This window comes from Triticum aestivum, chromosome 1A (assembly GCF_018294505.1).
Source record: "Triticum aestivum cultivar Chinese Spring chromosome 1A, IWGSC CS RefSeq v2.1, whole genome shotgun sequence".
In the NCBI taxonomy this organism is placed as follows: domain Eukaryota; kingdom Viridiplantae; phylum Streptophyta; class Magnoliopsida; order Poales; family Poaceae; genus Triticum; species Triticum aestivum.
The window spans coordinates 400,739,762-400,759,843 of record NC_057794.1 but is presented as its reverse complement, the minus strand read 5'-3'; positions in this window follow the sequence as shown (position 1 = coordinate 400,759,843).

Genomic DNA, 20,082 nt, shown 5'->3' with positions numbered 1-20,082 from the left:
CAGCCGGCTCTTTCTCGTGCCGCGCGCGGGTTTTACCCATAGTCGGCGTCCGGGACGTCGCGCCGTGATCTCGGCGCGGGGGAGGGCTTTCCGCGCGGGTGTCGGCTTCATGCCGCTGCGCGGCCGCATCGATTAGCTGCTGGATGCGTCTGGTCATGTGGGGGAGTTCTTCGGCCCCCAATCCGTCTAGCTCGTCTACGGCCGCCTGGGCGGCACACAGGTTCTTGAGTGGAGTGGCGTAGACTGGGCGGTCGACTCCTAGCGTGTCGGCGACGACAGCGCCGCGCTGTCTAACAACGCCGGCCCAGCTGGGCCCGCCTGGGGGCGGCGTGCCAAAGGCGGCGCGGTCGGCTTCGCGCCGGTGGGCCTTAGTGAGGCGTCTCATGGAAGCCAACTTCCGGCCCTCCGCGAGGAGGGCGAGGTGGCGAGCCTCTAGTGCTTCGGCATCGATATCGGTCGGGAGGGGGATGGTATCGTGGACCGCCGTATGCGGGGCGTCGTGGGCGCTCTCGTCAGGAGTGTTGCTGTGGCCGATGACCATCACCTCGGTGGTGATAGAGTCGCAGCCATCGGCCCGGGGAAGCGGGTCGTTGTAGATCGTGACGTCAGTGGGGAAAGTGTCGAGTGAGGCCGTGTCGGAGTCGACAGGCATCGGATCGGTGGAGCCAACCGACTCCAAGTCCACAGCAGGCTCACCGGAGACATGGAGCTGGCCGAGGAGGTTGACGAGGTGGTCGGTGCCCGCGTCAGAGGCGAGCTCGTCGGAGATGAGGGTCTTATCAAGGAGATTGGCGAGGCCGCTCGCTGCGCAGACGTTGGTGACGCCTTGCAGCGCGTCGTGGCAAGCGCCATCGGGCGTGCCAGCCTGGCTACGCTCGCTAGGGAGGAAGAGGGTTCCCGTCCAGAACATGTCTCCGGGCGACGGTGCACCTGGCCCCACGGTGGGCACCAAATGTCGGGTGGTAGCTGCGACATATGCCAACGGGTGGCTTATCATTGTGGGAACCAGTAAGACGTCGCCGGTGCCTGGAAGCGGGATGAGGCGAAGACATGCACGCCGGCGAATCTTACCCAGCTTCGGGGTTCTTCGTGGAGATAACACCCCTACTGCTGCTCTGCGGGGTCTCCGCATGATCACTAGATGAACAAGTAGCTACACGATGCTCCTTGAGCTGTTTTGTGAGGAGAAGAAGTAGAGCACGGCTAGCCTTCCTCCCCTCTCTATGTGGTGTCTAGAACTAGCTTGGATCAACCCTTTGCATGGGTGTCCCAGGGGGTTTATATAGGCCTACCCCCCGGGGGTGCAATGGTAATCCGGCTGGGCGTGGGGCCCAGCCGTCTGTGGCTACACTCGCCGGCTTCTGCGCCGGCTGCTAGGGCCCGCCGGCTGGTGGGTCCCGCCGGCTGCCGGCTCCTTGGTCGAGAGGCAGGCCCCACTGTCCAGGGCCTTGTCGGTGGCTGGTTACTATTACCCAATCCTGGTGACGAGGGCTTCGCCGAGGTGGGCGTGGCTATAGTGCCGCCGTCCGGCGGGTGATGCTGTAGCCTCACCGCGTCTTGTCTCCTTAATGGGGCGTTTCCTTCGAGGGAGGTGGCAAGCCGGCTGTGGAGAGCCGGCTCTGTCTTGGGCCGACTGGGGGAGGCCTGGCCGCCTTCGGGCGTCTCTCTGCCTGAAGGGGCCCACCGCCCGTGGGCCACAGTGGCAGCCCATCGTGGATGACATTAGGGTCAACGTGGCAACAGTGCCATGCCGGACGGGTCATGGCCACCCGTACGGCGCACTGTGCCAGGCGTGCTCCAGGATTCGGGGGTGGCAGGCTTTACTATAGCCACGCCCCGTCACATTGCCGTTATGTGGATGCAGACTTTGAGGGTACGATCCTGACCGCTTTGTGGGTGCCGGCTTCTTGGAGTCGGCCTTCTCGCGGCCGGCTTCTCGGAGCTGGCCCTCCCGCGGCTTTCTTCATGGGGGCTAAAGTCGGGTCGCCTTCCGATAGCCGGCCTGGGAGACAGCCGGTAGGGGGAAGGCGGCCCCATGTCTTGGATTCTTGAGGGCCGGATCAGCTCGCAATTTTTTCAGAAGGGCCAGGGGGAGCCGGCTAGGCTACCTGTGGTCATTTACTCCGACAAAGCCCGTTAGAAGGCTGGCACAGGCTTCAGTCAATCCTCTCTTGGTGGACTGAACCTTCTGGACCACCGCACTCATAATAGTGCGGTGCTCTTCGTCGATGGAAGTGCTGCGAAGCGCTCCCAGCAGATTGTCCGGTGCCTCTGGTTGGACAGAGGTCACCGGCACAGGCGTCTTGCCCCTTTTGGAGGGAGGCCGCCCGCCTGAGTCCGGAACCATTGGAGGTTCCGGCGCGGTATTCGGCTTAGGGCCGAACTCGGAGCCCTCGGGAGCCTTGCTCGCTCTGCGCCCGAAGTCCGGAAGGTCGCCTTGATGCGCCTCCGGGACTGTCTCCCCACGACCCGGTGCCTCTTGAGACAATACCTCGGCGTTGTCTGTAGGGCAAGGGGTGGTGGATGTCGGAAGTGGATCGCTATCCATGTCCGACGAGCCCAAGGAGCCGTCTGACGATACGTCGATACGGGCTCGTGGCGGTCTGCATAATCATAATTCGGCGTTAGGAGAAGCGGTGCGACAAAGGAATGCTATGAGTTACTCTGGTATTCGAATACTTATGACTTCGCCAGGGGCTTGGCCCTGAGCAGCCACTCGTCTTCGCCTTCGGCGGCGGTGATGGAGTAGTTCGAAAGGAGAGTCCTTCCCTTCTTGGACCCTTCGCCCCCCCAGTAGGGGTTTCCTTCCTTTTCTTGTCTCCCCCGACTGGAGGGGGAACATCTTCATCTTCCTCCTCGTCTTCGGGGGAGGAGTGCGTCGCGGAGTCATCGGACGATGAGTCCGATAACACCCGGCGTCGGGAACTCTTTCGGGTTCCCTTGGCCTTCTTGGTCTTCTCCGGCACCTTGTAAGGAGCCAGAGTCAACATCTCCGTCAGGAGAACGTCCGCAGTGTCTTCGGGCAAAGGGGCCGGACAGTTAATCCGCCCCGATGTCTCCACCCAGTCCTATCAAAGGCATGGAGATCGGACCCCGCATATGGTTAAGCTAGGGGAAATAGATATCCTACCAGATGTATGGAACTCACCGAATGCGCTCGGCGCTTCGCGCTTAACCCATGGTCCTCGGTGAGAGAGGGAGGGACCTCTGCGCCCTTGAACAGCACCTTCCAAACGTCCTTGTGTGTTGTGTCGAAGAGCTCGCTCAGAGTCTGGTGCTGGGCCGGGTCGAACTCCCACAAGTTGAAGTCCCATTGTTGGCACGGGAGGATCTGGCAGACGAGCATGACCTGGACTATGTTGGCAAGCTTGAGCTTCTTGCTTGCCATGTTCAAGACACATTTCTGGAGTCCGTCCAGCTCCACCGATGAACCCCACGACAAGCCCTTCTCTTTCCAAGAAGTGAGCCGTGTGGGGAATCCGGATCGAAACTAGGGGGCAGCCACCCATTTGGTGCCGCGCGGCTCGGTGATGTAGAACCATGCCGATTGCCACCCCTTTATGGTCTCCACGAAGGAGACTTCAAGCCATATAACGTTGGGCATCTTGCCCACCATGGCTCCACCGCATTCTGCTTGTTGGCCACCCACCACCTTCGGCTTGATATTGAAGGTCTTTAACCACATGCCGAAGTGGGGACGGATGCGGAGGAAAGCCTCACACATGACGACGAATGTTGAAATGTTGAGGACGAAGTTCGGGGCCAGATCATGAAAGTCCAGCCTGTAGTAGAACATGAGACCACGTATGAATGGATGGAGGGGAAACCCCAGTCCATGGAGGAAGTGGTGGAGGAAAACTACCCTCTCATGAGGTTCCGGGGTAGGAACGATCTGCCCCGCAGTGGGCAGCCGATGCGCGATATTCGCGGCTAAGTATCCGGTGCCGCGCAGCTTTTTGATGTGCCCCTCCGTAACGGAGGAAGCCATCCATTTGCCCCCCGCTCCAGACATGTTTGGAGAAGGTTGAGGGGAAGGATGTGGACTTGGGCGTTGGAGCTCGAGTGCGCAAGAGTGGATGAGCAAGGAGGAAGAAGGCGTGGGTAGAAAAAAGGTTAAACTTTGTCCCTTTATAAGGGCGGCCGAAACTATGCGCCCCCACTAGCCTGGTAAAACTCACTTATCCCCCAAGCACCATAATCAATGGCGCGGTTGGGTTACCCATGCCCGTATTGATGAGAATCCCGTAATAAGGGGAACATGATCTCTGCTTTGACAAGACGTGTCAAGAAACTGCCTCGCGTTGTGTGCGGGGCTAGTTAAAGGAAACGGTTCGAATAATTACCGGGCCATGGCATAATGTCATGTTGCCAAAACGTGTCAGCAGATTAGATTTGTGGAAATGTTATTCTCTCTATGGTGGTATGTGGAACTTATTTTGCAGGGTCGGACACTATCCTTGTATTCAATTTCTTCCGTGATGTATTCGGAGGAGGAACCCGCCTTGCAATGCCAAAGACAATACTGTGCGCCGGACTCATCGTCATTGAAGCCTGGTTCAGGGGCTACTGAGGGAGTCCTAGATTAGGGGGTCTCCAGACAGTCGGACTATATCCTTTTTCCGGACTGTTAGACTATGAAGATACAAGATTGAAGACTTCGTCTCGTGTCCGGATGGGACTCTACTTGGCGTGGAAGGAAAGCTAGGCAGTGCGTATATGGTTATCTCCTCCTTTATAACCGACCTTGTGTAACCTTAGCCCCCTCCGGTGTCTATATAAACCGGAGGGTTTTAGTCCGTAGGACAACAGACAATCATACCATAGGCTAGCTTCTAGGGTTTAGCCTCTCCGATCTCGTGGTAGATCAACTCTTGTAATACCCATATCATCAAGAATAAATCAAGCAAGACATAGGGTTTTACCTCCATCAAGAGGGCCCGAACCTGGGTAAAACATCGTGTCCCCTGCCTCCTATTACCACCCACCTTAGACGCACAGTTCGGGACCCCCTACCCGAGATCCGCCGGTTTTGACACCGACAGTAACCTTTGCCCGATGCCTTGGCCTGTGCTTGCCCCCTTTGCACCAAAGGGGAAACAAGGACACTGCACAGGCCGGCGCCCGCTGTCGCCCGCCTGGTCTCGATCGTCATGGCTTGCATCATGGGCTCCTCGCGAGGTACCCCTGCCTTGATCTCTCCGCCTCCTCGCGAGCCTGCCTGATGAGGCTGCCTCCGAGGAAGCTTTCCGTCGTCCGCCCCGCGAGGCTTGGCCCCTCGCGAGGGTCTTGAGCTTGAGCTGATGAAGATGGGCCGCGTTGGGCCCCCACTTGAGCCACGTCACAGGCCGCAGGCAGGCAAGTCTAGGGACCCCGTTCCCAGAATGCCGACACCAGCAGAATAAGACGTTATGAACGCTTGGCAGACGCGTAGTGATGATTACTCCCTGGTTCAGTGCGGCATGCTTTACAGCTTAGAACCGGGGCTCCAAAAGCGTTTTGAGCAACACAGAGCATATGAGATGTTCCAAGAGCTGAAAATGGTTTTCCAAGCTCATGCCCGGGTCGAGAGATATGAAGTCTCCGACAAGTTCTTTAGTTGTAAGATGGAGGAGAATAGTTCCGTCAGCGAGCACATACTCAAAATGTCTGGGTTGCACAACCGCTTGTCTCAGCTGGGAGTTAATCTCCCGGATGATGCGGTCATTGACAGAATCCTTCAATCACTCCCATCTAGCTACAAGAGCTTTGTGATGAACTTCAATATGCAGGGGATGGAAAAGACCATTCCTGAGGTATATTCAATGCTGAAATCAGCGAAGGTGGAAATCAAAAAGGAACATCAAGTGTTGATGGTGAATAAAACCACTAAGTTCAAGAAAGGCAAGGGTAAAAACAACTTCAAGAAGGACGGCAAGGGAGCTGCCGGGAAGCCAAAGAATGGACCCAAGCCTGAGACTGAGTGCTTTTATTGCAAGGGAAACAGTCACTGGAAGTGGAACTGCCCCAAGTACTTAGCAGATAAGAAGGCCGACAATGCCAAAGGTATATGTGATATACATGTTATTGATGTGTACCTAACCAGCGCTCGTAGTAGCTCCTGGGTATTTGATACTGGTGCAGTTGCTCATATTTGTAACTCAAAACAAGAACTGCGGAATAAACAGAGATTGGCAAAGGACGAGCTGACGATGCGCGTCGGGAATGGTTCCAAGGTCGATGTGATCGCCGTCGGCACGCTACCTCTACATTTACCTACGAGATTAGTTTTAAACCTCAATAATTGTTATTTAGTACCAGCTTTGAGCATGAACATTGTATCTGGATCTCGTTTAATGCGAGATGGCTACTCATTTAAATCTGAGAATAATGGTTGTTCTATTTATATGAGAGACATGTTTTATGGTCATGCCCCGCTGGTCAATGGTTTATTCTTATTCAATCTCAAACGTGATGTTACACATATTCATAGTGTGAATGCCAAAAGATGTAAGGTTGATAATGATAGTCCCACATACTTGTGGCACTACCGCCTTGGTCACATTGGTGTCAAACGCATGAAGAAACTCCATGCAGATGGACTTTTGGAGTCTCTTGATTATGAATCATTTGACACATGCGAACCATGCCTCATGGGCAAAATGACCAAGACTCCATTCTCCGGAACAATGGAGCGAGCAACCAACTTATTGGAAATCATACATACTGATGTGTGCGGTCCAATGAGTGTTGAGGCTCGCGGTGGCTATCGTTATGTTCTCACCCTCACTGATGACTTGAGTAGATATGGGTATGTCTACTTAATGAAACACAAGTCTGAGACCTTTGAAAAGTTCATGGAATTTCAGAGTGAGGTTGAGAATCAACATGACAGGAAAATCAAGTTCTTACGATCAGATCGTGGGGGAGAATATTTGAGTCACGAATTTGGCACACACTTAAGGAAATGCAGAATTGTTTCACAACTCACGCCGCTTGGAACACCTCGGCGTAATGGTGTGTCCGAACGTCGTAATCGCACTCTATTGGATATGGTACGATCTATGATGTCTCTTACTGATCTACCACTGTCATTTTGGGGTTATGCTATAGAGACTGCCGCATTCACTTTAAATAGGGCTCCGTCGAAATCCATGGAGACGACACCGTATGAATTCTGGTTTGGTAAGAAACCTAAGCTGTCGTTTCTGAAAGTTTGGCGATGCGATGCTTATGTCAAGAAACTTCAACCTGAAAAGCTCGAACCCAAATCGGAAAAATGTGTCTTCATAGGATACCCTAAAGAAACTATTGGGTATACCTTCTACCTCAGATCCGAAGGCAAGATCTTTGTTGCCAAGAATGGATCCTTTCTAGAGAAAGAGTTTCTCTCGAAAGAAGTAAGTGGGTGGAAAGTAGAACTTGATGAAGTATTGCCTCTTGAACCGGAGAGTGGCGCAGCTCAAGAAAATACTCCTGACGTGCCTACACCGACTAGAGAGGAAGTTAATGATGATGATCTTGAAACTTCAGATCAAGTTGCTACTAAACTTCGTAGGTCCACAAGGACACGTTCCGCACCAGAGTGGTACGGCAACCCTGTCCTGGAAATCATGTTGTTAGACAATGGTGAACCTTCGAACTATGAAGAAGCGATGGCGGGCCCAGATTCCGACAAATGGCTGGAAGCCATGAAATCCAAGATAGGATCCATGTATGAAAACGAAGTATGGACTTTGACTGACTTGCCCGATGATCGGTGAGCCATAGAAAATAAATGGATCTTTAAGAAGAAGACAGTCGGGAATGGTAATGTGACCATCTATAAGGCTCGGCTTGTCGCTAAGGGTTATCGACAAGTTCAAGGGGTTGACTACGATGAGACTTTCTCACCCGTAGCGAAGCTGAAGTCCGTCCGAATCATGTTAGCAATTTCCGCATTCTATGATTATGAGATATGGCAAATGGATGTCAAAACGGCATTCCTTAATGGTTTCCTTAAGGAAGAATTGTATATGATGCATCCGGAAGGTTTTGTCGATCCTAAGAATGCTGACAAGGTGTGCAAGCTCCAACGCTCAATCTATGGGCTGGTGCAAGCATCTCGGAGTTGGAATATTCGATTTGATGAGATGATCAAAGCGTTTGGGTTTACGCGGACTTATGGAGAAGCCTGTGTTTACAAGAAAGTGAGTGGGAGCTCTGTAGCATTTCTCATATTATATGTGGATGACATACTATTGATGGGAAATGATATAGCATTCTTGGAAAGCATAAAGACCTACTTGAACAAGTGTTTTTCAATGAAGGATCTTGGAGAAGCTGCTTATATATTATGCATCAAGATCTATAGAGATAGATCGAGACGCTTCATTGGTCTTTCACAAAGTACGTACCTTGACAAGATATTGAAGAAGTTCAATATGGATCAGTCCAGGAAGGGGTTCTTGCTTGTATTGCAAGGTGTGAGATTGAGCATGACTCAATGCCCGACCACGGCAGAAGATAGAGAAAAGACGAGTGTCGTCCCCTATGCCTCGGCCATAGGGTCTATTATGTATGCCATGCTGTGTACCAGACCTGATGTAAACCTTGCCGTGAGTTTGGTAGGAAGGTACCAAAGTAATCCCGACATGGAACACTGGACAGCGGTCAAGAATATCCTGAAGTACCTAAAGAGGACTAAGGATATGTTTCTCGTTTATGGAGGTGACGAAGAGCTCGTCGTAAAGGGTTACATCGATGCTAGCTTCGACACAGATCTGAATGACTCTAAGTTACAAACCGGATACATGTATATTTTGAATGGTGGGGCAGTCAGCTGGTGCAGTTGCAAGCAAAGCGTCGTGGCAGGATCTACATGTGAAGTGGAGTATACGGCAGCCTCGGAGGCAGCACAAGAAGCAATCTGGATAAAGGAGTTCATTACCGACCTAGGAGTTATTCCCAATGCGTCGGGCCCAATGACTCTCTTCTGTGACAACACTGGAGCTATTGCCCTTGCCAAGGAGCCCAGGTTTCACAGGAAGACCAGGCATGTCAAGCGTCGCTTCAACTCCATTCATGAAAATGTTCAAAATGGAGACATAGATATTTGTAAAGTGCATACGGACCTGAATGTCGCAGATCCATTGACTAAACCTCTTCCTCGAGCAAAACATGATCAACAGCAGAACTCTATGGGTGTTCGATTCCTCACAATGTAACTATATTATTGACTCTAGTGCAAGTGGGAGACTGTTGGAAATATGCCCTAGAGGCAATAATAAAATGGTTATTATTATATTTCCTTGTTCATGATAATTGTCTATTGTTCATGCTATAATTGTGTTATCCAAAAATCGTAATACATGTGTGAATACATAGACCACAACATGTCCCTAGTGAGCCTCTAGTTGACTAGGTCATTGATCAATAGATGCTTACGGTTTCCTGACCATGGAAATTGGATGTCATTGATAACGGGATCACATCATTAGGAGAATGATGTGATGGACAAGACCCAATCCTAAGCATAGCGCAAGATCGTGTAGTTCGTCTGCTAAAGCTTTTCTAATGTCAAGTATCTTTTCCTTAGACCACGAGATTGTGCAACTCCTGGATACTGTAGGAATACTTTGGGTGTGCCAAACGTCACAACGTAACTGGGTGACTATAAAGGTGCACTACGGGTATCTCCGAAAGTGTATGTTGGGTTGGCGCGAATCGAGACTGGGATTTGTCACTCTGTATGACAGAGAGGTATCTCTGGGCCCACTCGGTAAGACATCATTGTAATGATCTCAATGTGACTAAGGGTTGGTCACGGGATGATGTGTTACGGAACGAGTAAAGTGACTTGCCGGTAACAAGATTGAACAAGGTATTGGGATACCAATAATCGAATCTCGGGCAAGTAACGTACCGATTGACAAAGGGAATTGTATACGGGATTGCTTGAATCCTCGACATAGTGGTTCATCCGATGAGATCATCATGGAACATGTGGGAGCCAACATGGGTATCTAGATCCCGTTGTTGGTTATTGGCTGGAGAGTTCTCTCGGTCATGTCTGCATGGTTCCTGAACCCGTAGGGTCTACACACTTAAGGTTCGATGACGCTAGGGTTATTAGGAAGACTTATATGTGATTACCGAATGTTGTTCGGTGTCCCGGATGAGATCCCGGACGTCACGAGGAGTTCCGGAATGGTCCGAAGGTGAAGATTTATATGTGGTAAGTTGTCATACGGTCACCGGAAAAGTTCGGGGGCATATCGGTATTATACCGGGGCCACCGGAGGGGTTCCGGGGGTCCACCGGGAGGGGCCACACTCTCGGAGGGCCTCATGGGCCGTAGAGGAAAGGGAACCAGCCCTTGGAGGGCTGGGCGCATCCCCCTTGGGCCCATGCGCCTAGGGTTGGGGGGGAAACCCTAGAGGGGGCGCCCCCCTTGCTTGGGGGGCAAGCCCCTCCCCTTGGTTGCCGCCCCCCCTCTAGATCTCATCTAGAGGGGGCCGGCCCCCTTCCCCCTTCCCCTATAAATAGAGGGGCAAGGAGAGGGCTGCACAATACATAAAAGGCGCAGCCCCTCCCCTCCCCAACACCTCTCCTCCTCTGTTAAGAGCTTGGCGAAGCCCTGCCGGTGTACTGCCGCTCCACCACCACCACGCCGTCGTGCTGCTGTTGGAGATATCTTCCTCAACCTCTCCCTCCTCCTTGCTGGATCAAGGCGTGGGAGACGTCTCCGCTCCGTACGTGTGTTGAACGCGGAGGTGTCGTCCGTTCGGCGCTAGGATCATCGGTGATTTGGATCATGACGAGTACGACTCCATCAGCCCCGTTCTCTTGAACGCTTCCGCTCGCGATCTACAAGGGTATGTAGATGCACTCCTCTCCCTCTCGTTGCTAGATGACTCCATAGATTGATCTTGGTGATGCGTAGAAAATTTTAAATTTCTACTACGATCCCCAACACCAGTGACCAGTCCCTTTGTAGTAGAAGCACTTAGTCTTAGGCTCAGGTCCAGACTTGGGCTTCTTCACTTGAGCAGCAACTTGCTTGCCATTCTTCTTGAAGTTCCCCTTCTTCCCTTTGCCCTTTTCTTGAAACTAGTGGTCTTGTCAACCATCAACACTTGATGCTTTTCTTGATTTCTACCTTCATCGATTTCAGCATCACGAAGAGCTTGGGAATCGTTTCCGTTATCCCTTGCATATTATAGTTCATCACAAAGTTCTAGTAACTTGGTGATAGTGACTAGAGAACTCTGTCAATCACTATCTTATCTGGAAGATTAACTCCCACTTGATTCAAATGATTGTAGTACTCAGACATTCTGAGCACATGCTCACTAGCTGAGCTATTCTCCTCCATTTTGTAGGCAAAGTACAGTCAGAGGTCTTATACCTCTTGACATGGGCATGAGTATGAAATACCAATTTCAACTCTTGGAACATTTTATATTCTCTATGGCATTCAAAACATTTTTGAAGTCCTGGTTCTAAGCCATAAAGCATGGTGCACTAAACTATCAAGTAGTCATCATACCGAGCTTTGCCAAATGTTCATAACGTCTGCATCTGCTCCTACAATAAGTCCATCACCTAGCGGTGCATCAAGGACATAATTCTTCTGTGCAGCAATGAGGACAATCCTCAGATCACGGACCTAGTCTGCATCATTGCTACTATCATATTTCAACATAGTTTTTCTCTAGGAACATATCAAAAATAAACGGGGAGCTACATCGCGAGCAATTGATCTACAACATAGATATGCAAATACTATCAGGACTAAGTTCATGATAAATTAAAGTTCAATTAATCATATTACTTAAGAACTCCCACTTAGATAGACATCGCTCTAATCATCTAAGTGATCACATGATCCATATCAACTAAACCATGTCCAATCATCACGTGAGATGGAGTAGTTTTCAATGGTGAACATCACTATGTTGATCATATCTACTATATGATTCACGCTCGACCTTTCGGTCTCAGTGTTTCGAGGCCATATCTGCATATGCTAGGCTCGTCAAGTTTAACCCGAGTATTCTGCGTGTGCAAAACTGGCTTTCACCCGTTGCATGTGAACGTAGAGCTTATCACACCCGATCATCACGTGGTGTCTCGGCACGACGAACTTTCGCAATGGTGCATACTTAGGGAGAACACTTATACCTTGAAATTTAGTGAGAGATCATCTTATAATGCTACCGTCGATCTAAGCAAAATAAGATGCGTAAAAGATAAACATCACATGAAATCAATATAAGTGATATGATATGGCCATCATCATCTTGTGCTTGTGATCTCCATCTCCAAAGCACTGTCATAATCACCATCGTCACGGGCTTGACACCTTGATCTCCATCGAAGCATCGTTGTCGTCACACCAACTATTGGTTCCACGACTATCGTACCGCTTAGTGATAAAGTAAAGCAATTACATGGCGATTGCATTTCACACAATAAAGCGACAACCATATGGCTCCTGCCAGTTGCCGATAACTGTGTTACAAAACATGATCATCTCATAAAGTAAAATTTAGCATCATGTCTTGACCATATCACATCACAACGTGCCCTGCAAAAATAAGTTATACGTCCTCTACTTTGTTGTTGCAAGTTTTACGTGGCTGCTACGGGCTAAGATAGAACCGTCCTTACCTACGCATCAAAAACCACAACGCGGTATAGTGATTGCTTTTTGATCTTCAGAAAGAACCCTATTCATTAAATCCGATTCAACTAAAGCTGGAGAAACAGACACCCACCAGCCACCTATGTGCGAAGCACGTCAGTAGAACCAGTCTCGCGTAAGCGTACGCATAATGTCGGCCTAGGCCGCTTCATCCAACAATGCCACTGAATCAAGAATCAACTAGTGATGGCAAGCTATATGTATATGCCCACACCCACAACTCCTTTGTGTTCTACTCGTGCATATAACATCTACGCATAAACCTGGCTCGGATGCCACTGTTGGGGAACGCAGTAATTTCAAAAAAAATCATACGCACACGCAAGATCATAGTGATGCATAGAAACGAGAGAGGAGAGTTTCATCCACGTACCCTCATAGACTTTAAGCAGAAGCGTTATGAGAATGCGGTTGATGTAGTCGTACGTCTTCACGATCCGACCGGTCCAAGTACCGAACGTACGGCACCTCCGAGTTCAGGACATGTTCAGCCCGGTGACGTCCCACGAACTCCGATCCAACAGAGCTTCAAGGGAGAGTTCCGTCAGCATGATGGCATGATGATGGTGATGATGAGGCTACCAACGCAGGGCTTCGCCTAAGCACCGCTATGATATGACCGAGGTGGATTATGGTGGAGGGGGCACCGCACACGGCTAAAAGATCAACTGATCAACTTGTGTGTCTATGGGGTGCCCCCCTCCCTGTATATAAAGGAGTGGAGGAGGGGGAGAGGCCGTCCCTCCTAGGTGCGCCCCAAGGGGAGTCCTACTCCCACCGGCAGTAGTACTCCAACCCTTCCAAGAGTAGGACTAGGAGAGAGGGAAGGAGGAGAGAGGGGGGAGGAAAGGGGGCGCCGCCCCCCTCCTTGTCCAATTCGGACTAGAGTGAGAGGGGGCGCACGACCTGCCCTGGCCGCCCCTCCTCTTCTCCACTAAGGCGCAATAGGCCCATTACACTCCCCGGGGGGGTTCCGGTAACCCCCCGGTACTCCGGTATTTATCTGAACTTGCCCAGAACCCTTTCGAAGTCCAAATATAGTCATCCAATATATCGATCTTTATGTCTCGATCATTTTGAGACTCCTAGTCATGTCTGTGATCAAATCCGGGACACCGAACTACCTTCGGTACATCAAAACACATAAACTCATATTACCGATCGTCACCGAACGTTAAGCGTGTGGGCCCTACGGGTTCGAGAACTATGTAGACATGACCGAGACTCGTCTCCGGTCAATAACCAATAGCAGAACCTTGATGCTCATATTGGTTCCTACATATTCTACGAAGATCTTTATCGGTCAAACTGCATAACAACATACGTTGTTCCCTTTGTCATCGGTATGTTACTTTGCCTGAGATTCGATCATCGGTATCTCAATACCTAGTTCAATCTCGTTACCGGCAAGTCTCTTTACTCGTTCCATAATGCTACATCCCGTAACTAACTCATTAGCTACATTGCTTGCAAGGCTTATTGTGATGTGCATTACTGAGAGGGACCAGAGATACCTCTCCGACAATCGGAGTGACAAATCCTAATCTCGATCTATGCCAACTCAACAAGCACCATTGGAGACACCTGTAGAGCACCTTTGTAATCACCCAGTTACGTTGTGACATTTGGTAGCACACAAAGTGTTCCTCCGGTACTCGGGAGTTGGATAATCTCATAGTCATAGGAACATGTATAATTCATGAAGAAAGCAATAGCAACAAACTAAACGATCATCGTCCTAAGCTAACGGATGGGTCAAGTCAAGCACATCATTCTCTAATGATGTGATCCCGTTAATCAAATGACAACTCATGTCTATGGTTAGGAAACATAACCATCATTGATTCAACGAGCTAGTCAAGTAGAGGTAAACTAGTGACACTCTGTTTGTCTATGTATTCACACATGTACTAAGTTTCCGCTTAATACAATTATAGCATGAATAATAAACATTTATCATGATATAAGGAAATATAAATAATAACTTTATTATTGCCTCTAGGGCATATTTCCTTCAATGTCAACAATAATAGTTCATGAAAACTCACATCCAATTAGCTATATATATATCTGGATCTTTCCAACACATTGTGCTTGCCAAAGGATAAAATGTAAAAAGGAAAGGTGAAGATCATCATGACTCTTATATAAAGTAATAGAGAAGAATAAAAGATAGGCCCTTCGCAGAGGGAAGCAGAGGTTGTCATGTGCTTTTATGGTTGGATGCACAAAACCTTAATGCAAAGGAACGTCACTTTATATTGCCACTTGTGATATGGACCTTTATTATGTAGTCCATCACTTTTATTTCTTCCACATCACAAGATCACATAAAGCTTGTTTTCTCCACACTAATAAATCATACATATTTAGAGAGAAATTTTTATTGCTTGCAACGATGACAACTTACTTGAAGGATCTTACTCAATCCATAGGTAGATATGGTGGACTCTCATGGAGAAATTGGGTTTAAGGATATTTGGAAGCACAAGTAGTATCTCTAATTGGTGCAAATAATTTGGCTATCATGAGAGGGAAAGTCAAGCTCAACATGTTGGATGATCCAAGACAATATAATTTATTTTAGATGTAAGAAAACATAACCCATTACGTTGTCTTTCTTGTCCAACGTCAACTCTTTAGCATGTCATATTTTAATGAGTGCTCACAATCATAAAAGGTGCCCAAGATAGTGTATTTATATGTCAAAACCTCTCTTTGTTTATTACTTCCTATTAATTGCAACGATGACCAAAACTATGCTTGTCAACTCTCAACAATTTTTATTCATCATACTCTTTATATGTGAAGTCATTACTTTCCATAAGATACATATGATCTCTTTAGTTCTTTTTATCTTTCTCTTTTATTTTATTCCCTCAAGATCATAGCAAGATAATCAAGCCCTTGACTCAACACTAATATTTATTATATATAGCTCACGGACTCGATTACATAGAGGGATCATAAAGCAAAACTCAAAACAAGATCATACCAAAACTTTATTCTACTAGATCAAGATATAACCAAAAGGATCAAACTAAGAAAAACGGTAAAGATAGAAGTGATGGTGATACGATACCGGGGCACTCCCCCAAGCTTGGCAGTTGCCAAGGGGAGTGCCCATACCCATGTGTTTACGTCTCCTTCTTCGGGGTTGGTGATGTGATATTCTTGGCGATGATGCCCTTCAGGATACGATTCTCTTCCTCGAGCTTATTGACTTGCTGCTTGAGGTCCATTATTTCCTTACGGAGCTTGCCCGTGATGGCTAAAGCTTCTTTCACCCAAGGATGTTGCATAGCTGCGGGAAAACAAGTAACACTCTTTTTCATATTTTCATAAGAAAGAAATCTAACATTGGAAGGGATGACCGAGTTTGGAATAGCTGAGCTCTATAGTTCCCCCATCGTGAATCCAGCTCAGAAGCGAGAAGTAACTTCTTCATCATCCTCCATGGCATCTATCCTTTTCAAGTCAGCCTCCATATCTTCCTCAATTGATGGCCCAAAGTGATCAACATTGTTGTTTGCTCTTGGCCCCGGTGTCGGATGAGACACCCGACTCTCCCCGACTGACTCTTGAGAAGACATCTTGCTCTAAATCTGTAGAAACAGCCCGAAACAAAAATAGAGGATGTTTCCGTGATACGGTGGTCAAAACCTTCGGGAGATTATATAATGAATTTTTACCGACCAAAAGAAGTATCGTGCAAGAAAACGGAGTCCGAAGGGCACACGAGGTGCCCACGAGGCAGGGCCGCGCCCAAGGGGGTAGGGCGCCCTCACCCTCGTGGAAGCCTCGTGTCCTTTCTGGACTACTTCTTATTTATATATTTTCTTAAATATTCCAAAACGGAGAAAAATTGCCATTAGAACTGTTTTGGAGTCGATTTACCTACCGTACCTCATACCTCTTCCTTTTTCGGAGTCTGAACTGTTCTGGAAAGTGTCCCTTATGTATTCCTCCGGGGTTACGGTTTCAATAACATTAGTGTCAACATTTTTGGGATTACCTGAGATATAATGTTTGATTCTTTGATCGTTCACCACCCTCGGATTTGTGACTTTGAAGTTGTTGATTTTTATGGCACTGGAACGATAGACCTCCTCGATGACGTAAGGACCTTCCCATTTAGAGAGGAGTTTTCCTGCAAAAAATCTTAAACGAGAGTTGTATAACAATACATAATCACCTACATTAAACTCACATTTTTGTATCCTTTTGTCATGCCATCTTTTAACCTTTTCTTTAAACAGTTTGGCATTCTCATAGGCCTGGGTTCTCCATTCATCAAGTGAGCTAATGTCAAAAAGCCCCTTCTCACCGGCAAGTTTGAAATCATAATTGAGCTCTTTAATGGCCCAATATGCCTTATGTTCTATTTTGAGAGGTAAGTGACAAGCTTTACCATAAACCATCTTATACGGAGACATACCCATAGGATTTTTGTATGCAGTTCTATAAGCCCATAATGCATCATCAAGTTTCTTGGACCAATTCTTCCTAGATCTATTAACAGTCTTTTGCAAAATTAATTTAAGCTCTCTATTGCTCAGTTCTACTTGAACACTAGACTGTGGGTGATAAGGAGATGCAATTCTATGATTAACATCATACTTAGCAAGCATTTTACGAAAAGCACCATGAATAAAATGTGAACCACCATCAGTCATTAAGTATCTAGGGACTCCAAACCTCAGAAAAATAACTTCTTTATGCATCTTAATAGAGGTGTTATGATCAGCACTACTAGTTGGAATAGCTTCTACCCACTTAGTAACATAATCAACAGCAACTAAAATATGTGTGTACCCATTAGAGGAAGGAAACGGTCCCATATAATCAAAGCCCCAAACATCAAATGGTTCAATAACAAGTGAATAATTCATAGGCATTTCTTGACGTCTACTAATATTACCAATTCTTTGACATTCATCACAAGACAGAACAAACTTACAGGCATCCTTGAAGAGAGTAGGCCAATAAAAACCGGATTGCAATACCTTATGTGCAGTTCTGTCTCCAGCATGGTGTCCTCCATAAGCCTCAGAGTGACACTTGCATAGGATCTGTTCCTGTTCATGCTCAGATACACAACGTCTAATAACACCATCTACTCCTTCTCTATAAATATGTGGGTCATCCCGGAAGTATAATGTCTTAAATCATAGAAGAACTTTTTCTTTTGCTGGTATGTGAAACTAGGTGGTATAAACTTAGCAACAATATAATTAGCATCATCAACATACCATGGAGCAGTACAAGAAGCATTTATGACAGCCTATTGTTCATCAGGAAAGCTATCATCAATAGGTAGTGGGTCATCAAGAACATTCTCTAACCTAGACAAGTTGTCTGCAACGGGGTTCTCAGCTCCCTTTCTATCAATAATATGCAAATCAAATTCTTGTAGCAAGAGAACCCATCTAATAAGTCTAGGTTTAGCATCTTTCTTTTCCATAAGATATATAATAGCAGCATGATCAGTGTGAATAGTTACTTTAGAATCAACAATATAAGGTCTAAACTTATCACAAGCAAACACAACTGCTAAGAATTCCTTTTCAGTAGTAGCATAATTTCTTTGAGCACTATCTAGAGTTTTACTAGAATATTGAATAACATTTAATTTCTTATCAACTCTTTGTCCTAGAACAACCCCTACAGCATAATCACTAGCATCACACATGATTTCAAATGGTAAATTCCAATCAGGAGGCTGAACAATAGGTGCAGAAATCAAAGCTTTCTTAAGTATTTCAAATGCTTCTACACAATCATCATGAAAGACAAAAGGAACATCTTTTTGTAAGAGATTAGTCAGAGGCTAAGAAATTTTAGAGAAGTCCTTAATGAACCTCCTATAAAACGCGACATGACCCAGGAAACTTCTTATACCTTTGATGTCCTTTGGACACGACATCTTTTCAATAGCATCATCCTTAGCTTTATCAACTTCAATACCTCTTTTAGAAATTTTATGCCCCAAGACAATACCTTCATTAACCATAAAGTGGCACTTCTCCCAATTCAAGACAAGATTAGTTTCTTCACATCTCAGCAAAACTCGATCAAGGTTGCTTAAGAAATCATCAAAAGAAGTTCCGTAAACGGAGAAATCATCCATGAATACCTCAACAATCTTCTCACAAAAGTCAGAGAATATAGCAGTCATACATCTTTGAAAGGTAGCAGGTGCATTGCATGAACCAAAAGGCATACGTCTATAAGAAAAGGTAACGAAAGGGCAGGTAAAAGTTGTCTTTTCTTGATCCTCTTTTGACACATGTATTTGAGAGAAACCAGAATAACCATCTAGCAAGAAAAATGTGTATGTTTGGATAATCTTTGTAGCATTTGATCAATAAAAGGTAAAGGGTAATGGTCCTTTTTAATAGCTTTATTTAATTTACAGAAATCAATTACCATTCTATAACCTGTAACAATTCTTTGTGGGATCAATTCATCTTTATCATTAGGAACAACAGTTATACCTCCCTTCTTAGGGACACAATGGACAGGACTTACCCACTGACTATCAGCAACGGGATAAATTATACCTACCTCCAGAAGCTTTAGTAGTTCTTTTCTTACCACTTCTTTCATCTTAGGATTTAACCGTCGTTGGTGATCAGCAACCAGTTTCGCATCTTTCTCCAATTTTATTTTGTGCTGGCAGAGAGTGGGACTAATGCCCTTAAGATCATCAAGAGTATATACAATAGTAGCACGGTGCTTCTTCAGAGTTTTCAATAATTTCTTTTCTTCATGCTCTGAAAGGTTAGCACTAATAATAACAGGATATATCTCTTTCTCATCAAGATAAGCATATTTAAGAGTATCAGGTAAAGGTTTAAGCTCAAACACATGATCACCCTTAGGTGGAGGAGGATCCCCTAGGATTTCAACAGGCAAGTTGTGTTTCAAAATAGGTCCCTGTTTAAAGAATACTTCATCTATTTCCCTTCTTTAATTCATAAACATATCATTTTCATGGTCTAACAAATATTGTTCTAAAGGATCACAGGAGGCACGACAATAGAAGCAAGACCAATAATTTCATCTTTACTAGGCAATTCTTTACCATGGGGTTGTCTACAAAATTTAGCAAAATTAAATTCATGAGACATATCCCCTAAACCAACAGAAACTATATCCTTATTGCAGTCTATCTTAGCATTAACAATATTCAAGAAGGGTCTACCAAATATAATGGGACAAAAGTTATCTTGTGGGGAACCAAGAACAAGAAAATCAGTAGGATATTTAACTTTCCCACACAAGACTTCAACATCTCTAACAATCTCAACTAGTGAAATAGTATCTCTATTGGCAAGGTTAATTGTAACATCAATTTCCTCTATCTCAGCAGGTGCAATATCATGCATAATTTCTTTGTATAATGAATGAGGTAT